The sequence below is a fragment of the Ixodes scapularis genome, unplaced genomic scaffold (genome assembly GCF_016920785.2).
Source record: "Ixodes scapularis isolate PalLabHiFi unplaced genomic scaffold, ASM1692078v2 PGA_scaffold4__175_contigs__length_147842914, whole genome shotgun sequence".
NCBI lineage: Eukaryota > Metazoa > Arthropoda > Arachnida > Ixodida > Ixodidae > Ixodes > Ixodes scapularis.
Genome location: NW_024609879.1, coordinates 142,483,645 through 142,491,387, shown reverse-complemented (window position 1 = coordinate 142,491,387; position 7,743 = coordinate 142,483,645).

Sequence of the window (7,743 nt, the reverse complement as noted above, 5' to 3'; positions counted from 1 at the left end):
CAATCTTGGCATTGAACGCCTTAATATTACGGCTCCAAGAATGGAGGATGTATTTTTCAAGTAAGCTCTGGTTTTGAAATGTCACCTCTATATTTTTTTGTTCTCTGTCTTTTTAACGCGATAGCGTTTATAGGAGCACGTGTCGCAGAAAATCTGGCGACGGCGTCGGTGGGAACATAAAATCCCATAATGCAACGCGCGCAACCGCGTGTGACATTACGTGTGACGTCACTAATGGCTGCAACGTCATGACCCTATCGACCCGTTAAATTTAACAGAAAACTTTCCCGACAAATTTAGCGAAAATTTTCTTGCCAAATTTCGCGGAAAGCGTTCCGCTAAATTTAGCGGGTTGATAGGGTCATAATGTCACAGCCACATGTGACGTCATGTGACACGGGACGCAACCTCCTAGACCACGCACACACGCTTGCACGGCTTGGGAACAAGCGCGGGTTTATGTGAGAAGGCTTTGCGAAGGGCACCCGATAACGCTATCGGCTTCCACCCTTATTAAAGGCGAAGCTTAAGCCTACCTTAAAGTTTTCTCTTTTTTTTTTTCTCACACCACCAGGCGGCTCTGACGCCCCACAGCTGCGGTGGCGCTGCTGTCGACGCGGCGCATGCGCAAACGTGTCACATGACGCGGATCTGGTTTCTGCGCACGCGCAGTGCGCGGCCGAAGCATGACGGAAGGCAACTAGAGCATCTCTTGAAGGCTGGGCTTAAGAAAGACATATTCTGGCGCACTCATTTTGTCAGTGACTTATACGAAAATAAATCTGAAGGAGAGAGGGGCAAGCGAGCGTGCGGTGTCGTCGGAGCACCGAGCTCTAAAGGCGCGTTCACACTCTTGCAACCGAGTACGACCGAGAAAGACTTCTTGGGACCGGATGCACTGAGCGGAGCTGGTCCTAAGAGATCGCAAGAGGCTTAAAAACCGGTTTGGTCTCTCTCGGTCGCACTCGGTTGCAAGAGTGTGAACGGGCCTTAACTGGAAGGATGGTGGAGAGGGGGTGAGAGCGTCGACGTCTCTTCTTCAAGCGGGGTCTGTCGTTAGAACACCGAACGCCGGCGTCCGATATTCGAACGCGAGACACTGCGCGACGGGCAGACGACGCTTTGTGTTCGCTCTGATTGGAGGGAGGCGGTGATTAGAGACAAAGGCAGCTAGCCCTTTCGTCTACCAACTCTATCCTTGCTATTAGAGGTCGGCGCTGATATCTCCGCACCCTCTCATCACCTCCTCCCCCTATATCCCTGTCCGTACACCCTTTCTTCAAGGGACAATCTTGCGTTGTCGGCACTTCCGGTGTGGGCGAAAACACTGTTTTGCCGTCGCCAAGCCAGTAGAAGACGCTTAGGATGTAAGCGTAACCGTCGCACATTAGCGTTTTGCCTCCCCCTTATTTTTTTTACTAGTTACAGGTTGAAACGGTTTAGTATTTTTTCGTCGCCCAAGGGCGCACTTCCGGTCTGGAGCTGTGAGAGGAAGTCACCACGCGGGACGGGCATTCCTCTGTTGCTTTGAAAGAAACTGGAAAAAAATCTGCCTTCTCGTCAAAACGCCGCGATTGGGGCCGTACCAAAAGAGCATAAATGTTATCCTGTAACTTCATATATTTGCGCATCTTCCTTCGGGATTCGTTTTGCGATCTCATCGACTAATGCAACAATAATGATAGAAAGATTCAACAGAGTTTTGAAAGGTTTTATTCAGCTGGCAGTTCTCGAAGAACGAAACCTCGAGGAGGCACTTACCGAATACATCGGTATGTAGCGTGCGACGCCAACGGAAAGGTTTGAAGGTCAGTCTTCATATGTTTTCTGCCTGCTCGGTTCGTCCGAGAACGTTGATAGGTGCCGTCAAAAATAACCAGACACCGTCGGACCACGATTGCTTGTCCGGGATCTTCTTCGGGTTGCTTTCAAGGATACTTGTGGTCGTCAGATTTATTTGGTTTGTTCCAACATGATCGCGGAAAAACCGCCAAGTTGTACGAACCACCTGCGGACTACGCTCAGTGCGTCTTCGTGTTCGAACGGCTGCCTGATCGTTCGAACTGTCGTCTGCTGTTTCAAACTTTTCTCCATTTTGTCGTCTGAATGTTCAAACGACAGCGGCCCGTAGACCAAATGTTGGCCCGGTACTTGCGATAAGAAGTAAGTGCAGGCCTAAAAGACTTAAGTTTGAATGTGGGTTGGGGTAGGTGGGTTCGGTGTAAACAGTAGATACGAGGAGATGTTGATCGTAAATTGTTACCAGTGGCCATCACTGACTTGTTATGGCCGATTCACTTGTTCCGATTCTGCTTGCGATTTTCAGTAACGACGTAGACCGTCTCGGCAAATGTCCACGCTTTTGCAGCCCGAGCGACGTCGCGACTGAAAATAGCATAATAGCATAGCTAAAAGACTTAAGTTTGAATGTGGGTTGGGGTAGGTAGGCTCGGTGTAAACAGTAGATACGAGGAGATGTTGATCGTAAATTGTTACCAGTGGCCATCACTGACTTGTTATGGCCGATTCACTTGTTCCGATTCTACTTGCGATTTTCAGTAACGACGTAGACCGTCTCGGCAAATGTCCACGCTTTTGCAGCCCGACAACATCGCCTTCCAGCGGTTTCTTTACGGGCGACGGTGGGCATCTTGCCCACACTCCATCGCGTATGCACGGCGCCGGTGGCGCCCGCTAGGGGCGCTCCAGTTTGTTTGTTAACTGATGGCAGGGGGTTTTTGTAGCCCCACTTTCTTTGCAGTGCGGAGTGAATATAGATTTCACAGTTATATATTCTAAGCTTAAATGGTAAAACAAAACGGCTAGGTGGCATAAGCTACCGCCTGATCCAAAGGGCTCAGCCGCATTCATTCATCCATCCACCCAAACATGAGTTGGTCTGTAGGTGTTACGCTTTTGACCGTTGCTTGAATTCCAGTGTGATCTACAGTACTCTACTACTTGCACTTACCAAATCAATCTTACGCACAATTTATCGCTTATCATTCAGGCAAAAACGCTTAATGTTTTCTCTAGAAGATACAAGCTTTTTCTTTTTTTTCTCCCATTTTTTTTTTTTTTTTTTCATTTTGCATTGTTAGAATTTTATCAGCTCGCCTGTCTAGTCATCCTAGCATGAATAAACCTTCGAAAATGAATTTTACCTATGCGCTTACGATAATATCCTGCCAATGTTCGGTTCCCATGCAGGGCAAATATAAAAGAATTGATGGTCGACGCCAGCATATCTGGGGAAGGTAAGGCTTTTCCTTGGAGCTGTGAGATCCCTGTTCCCACTAACGGAGACTTTTAGGGAACCACTTTTGCACATCCCATACGGTACAATGGGCCCATCCGGGTCTTCTACGGTAGCACATACGAAGTTCGCACCGGAGGGCCCATCGCACCGTAACGGATGTGCAAAAACGGTTCCCTAAAACTCTCTATTAGAGAGTTTTAGGGAACCGTTTTTGCACATATGGTACGGTATACCGCGTCTTAAAAAAAGTGGTCCCTCCATATTTTTGCCTGGTGACGTCATGAAAGTGTCATGTTGTCGCCGGCCACGATCCTGGCGGTATCACAGCAGCGGTGGTGGATACGGCAGCCGTTGGGACGCTGGGGTGGGACGTTGCGTCGACGACAGTGACACGTGAGGTCGCTCGTGCTTTTCGCCGGCATGCTTTTTTTTTTTTTTTTTTTGGGGGGGGGGGAGGCAGGCGCCGGCCTAGTGTCCGAGGTGGTATATGAGGTCACAACTTTCATTTGTTTTTTGTTCAATCTTTCCGCCAGGGATGGGAAATATTTCAAATACGTATAAGTATACGTCAAACCCCTACGTTCGCAAGTCCCTCGTTTTCGCGAATTTAGTGACTTGCGAAGTTAGCGATCTATTATCTTCGAGAAAAAGGGAAATAGGGACGATAGAAATCAAATAGAAATTCCAGCCTTTAGAACTCGAAATATTTAATGGTCGAGTATGTGACCCCGCTCCCCGTCTCGCGAAAAATCGGGTCGGCGAAAATAAAGGGTTCTACCATTTAAAATACATTGAGAATTTTGTATTTCGTATTCATCTCACGAATTGGGGAATGTAATTAAACTTGACGAAGAAAACGAGAAGGGACGTATTTAAATACTAGAAAATTAAGTCTTTTATATACTTGCATTTAAAATAGTACCCAAATTTAAATTTGGGAATTTTTGTTCTCAATTAAAGGCGATATTATGCGATGGGAGTCGTATGCAAAGAGTGTTACATTTGTTGCGCTTTATCGATAATAAACATGGAAGAACACAAATTAAAGTGTACAACAAGCAATGAACAGGATGGGTATAATTATTGACTTTTTGGTTAACTGATTTTTTCTTCTAGACTTCGCACTAATTGTATGTTATTTGAAAAATCGCAATTGCTTCGTGGAGCCTTTCAGATTAAATTCGTACTGAAAACATTGTTTCATGCTGTTGTACCGGCCTATCTTATGACCCACGAATATTATTTTTACAGCTGCAACTTTCTTTTAAGCGCGTGATTATTGTTATATATATATATATAATACAGACTTCACTCTTTTTTACCCGGGATTAGATTTCATTTTAAGATATTTGGGAACAAAAATAATTTATAAAAGTATTTGAAGATATGATCGAAGGCACTCTTTGTATTTTGTATATAAATACTTTCCTAAAATGTGTAATTGGATTTGTAATTTAATACATTTTTGTCGTCCGAGTATCTAGTATTTGTATTTCGATGCGTATTGGAAAGTATTCCGCCCATCTCCGTATTCCACTTACAGACAAGGCCCTCGTATCCGGCGACGGCAACCGCCCAACAGCCTTGCACCAGGCACGGGCGCTGATCACCAAGAGAGTCGTTCTCTTCAGCCGCAACTGGTTCACAACGGCCATCGTCTGGATCGTGCCGATGCTTGTCTTCGCCCTCCTCTTCCACGCCGAACGCCAGCTGCTGCAGATGGAGAAAGCGCCGCGGCCAGTGGCGGTCTCTCTGCCTGGTCTGTACCCTTCGGCGGCTGCGTTCGTCCAGGAGGATTCGATCAGCAGGGACCTGGCATCAACGTACCGCGAGGTCGCTCGAGACCAGGGCGCCACTGTTGAGGTGCTCGAAGATGCCGAGACTCACCTGCTCGAATTGGGGGAGAGGGACTTTGTCGCTTACGTCCAGAAGTTCGTCGCGGGGGCCGTGTTCGCCGTTGACAGGTATTCACAACTCCAACACACATACACACACAAAACAAAAATTACTACCTTAAAGGTGAAGATCAGCTTGCCCCGTGGTTAGCGGTGAGCACCTTTAATGTCCGGGGATTTTGGAGCAACACCCCGGGGGTGCTAGCTTGTCCTTAAGGGTGTTATAGCAACACCTTTGGGGTGTCTGTCCTGAAATGCTTAGAGCAACACCCTAAGGGTGTCAGTGTATCCCTGAAGGTTTCAGAGCAACACCCTAAAGCGCCGTTCACGCACTTGCAACCAAGTAGGACCGAGAGAAAGACTTGTTTCAAGCCTCTTGCAATGGCTGAGGACCGGAGCAGGTCCTACGCCGTCGCAGGAGGCCTAAAAGACGGTCTCGTCTCTCAGTACTACTCGGTTCCAAGTGTGTGAACGGCGCTTAAAGCCGGAGTCGCACTGCTTATACATCATACGGTCGTACGAAAGACAGTCTGCAAACAGATTCTAACGCAAGTCACTACGAGATCCATGATTCGAATATGCCACATGGCAACGAGCTCTAGGAGAAACTTGGCACCCGGTGTTCGAACCACCGATATCGCGGTGACTGATGTTTGCAAACTCGTCTTTGTGATATATAAGCAGTGGGATCCCGGCTTCGGGGTGTCAGCTGGTTCCTAAACCCGGAGTTACGCTACTTATACATCATACAAAATGCAGTGTGCATGCATCAGTCACCGCGATATTCGTGGCTCAAATGCCGCTTGCCAAGTTTCTCCTTGAATTCATTGCCACGCGGCATTCGAAGCACGGACCTCGTGTTGACTGCATGGTGACGAAAAGGCATAGCCATTAATGCAAGTGTCTCAAACCACTATTTTGCGCCCTTTTAGGCGAAAAAAAAAAAGTTTAATGTGGACGGAATGCATTTAATCCTTTCTTTCGTTTCCCATTTCGGCCTTCAAGCAACCTCAAATATTGCTGCCCTCCTTCGCGTCTTTCCCGCTGGGTGGCGCGTCGCTTCCTTTGGGGCAGTTCTCATTAGAAGTAATCAAATGACTTGTACTTGATAACGTTCTGGAGTAATTTTGCAATCGCTCGAATACATTGACCAGGAAGTCATCACGAGTGGAATATGATAACTTTGGGAAGTACTAAAACATACTCGTAACAGTTAATATTTTCCCCTCCCCGTATCTATGGCACAAAATTTGTCTCAAAAAGTTTCCTACAAAGGCATCCTCGAACTCTCCATCCTAATTCAATTCAATCCAATCCAGTCCCAATCCAATAATAGACAGTATGAAGGACCCGTTTACAAACCCGCAGAAAAATCTGTCGCTTTGAAAATCTGAATTGATCGGAAAAGCAAAGGTTACTTTTCTGAGTAACGGCCTATTACTTTTCTTTTCAAATATTAAAGTAATCAAAATTCATACTTTTTTTAATCAAGAGTAATTTTATAATTGTAATCGACTACGTTTTTTTCTTCGCTAAGGTGAGACTGCTCTGAGGTAGCAAATCATTCGGTGAACTCGTCCCTTTATTCATTTATTCAACAAAGAACAACATGCTTTAACCCAATTCCTTCAATGTCCGGTGCGAAGAGTGTCGTTCGACCTCTACCAATACCACCAACAGAGCATGACCTGTGCATCCCTCCGTCCCCCCCCCCCCCCCCCCCCCCCTTCCTGCCAAAAACGCCATAGGTCGCGTTACAAACTTTACTCAATCTCACTCTAGAATAAAGGTAGTGCCACTAAATAAGCCACGGTTCAAAGTAACGACACTTGGCCATATTGTGGCTTAAAATCATGGTTGCCTGGGGTGCTATGTTGCGCTTTTTGCACTCCCAGGAGACTTGGAAGAAGGAAGTGACGTCAACGACTAGTGCAAACGCAGATTGGATGTTGACAGAAGAAAACAAAATAAACATCCAATCTGCATTTGCTGCGTTGCTGATGTCACTTCCTTCTCCCCAGTCTCCTGGGAGTGCAAAAAGCGCAACATAGCCCCTCTGTTATCTAAAGCTTTGTCTGAAATCACAGGAAACGCTCTTCTGTCCTCCACAAATTTTTAAACAGTTCGCGACAAAGCAAAGCAATATTGCGTGAGCTTCCTAAAACCGAATCCAATGCTGAGGAAAACGCACTTTTGAATCATGACGATCGGCAGTTGTGTCTGTTCTGCGCAAGCACCAAAATGCCGGCGCCCACAACAATGTCGGGGCGCCGCCATTTTACTCTAGGCGCAGCTCATTCAGTGGCTCTAGGTAAAGGTTCTGTACCTTGGCGTTCGAAAACCTTCCCACATCCAGTGTTGCTCTGTCTGTCTTGCCGTATGTGACGTGATCCGCCGGAGTAGAACTCGGATCCATTCGAGTAAGATTTGGAACACAGCCATCGTCATTGGACCCGCGCCAAGCGGCAGAGCGTCAGAGACGTCCGCAGTGTCGCGCAGTCGGGTGTATGAAATCAAAAGTACAATCAAGCTTAGAGGCAAGGCGAAGGAGTGTAGGCTGGTTAGTTTTATGGGCACATGGGAACACAT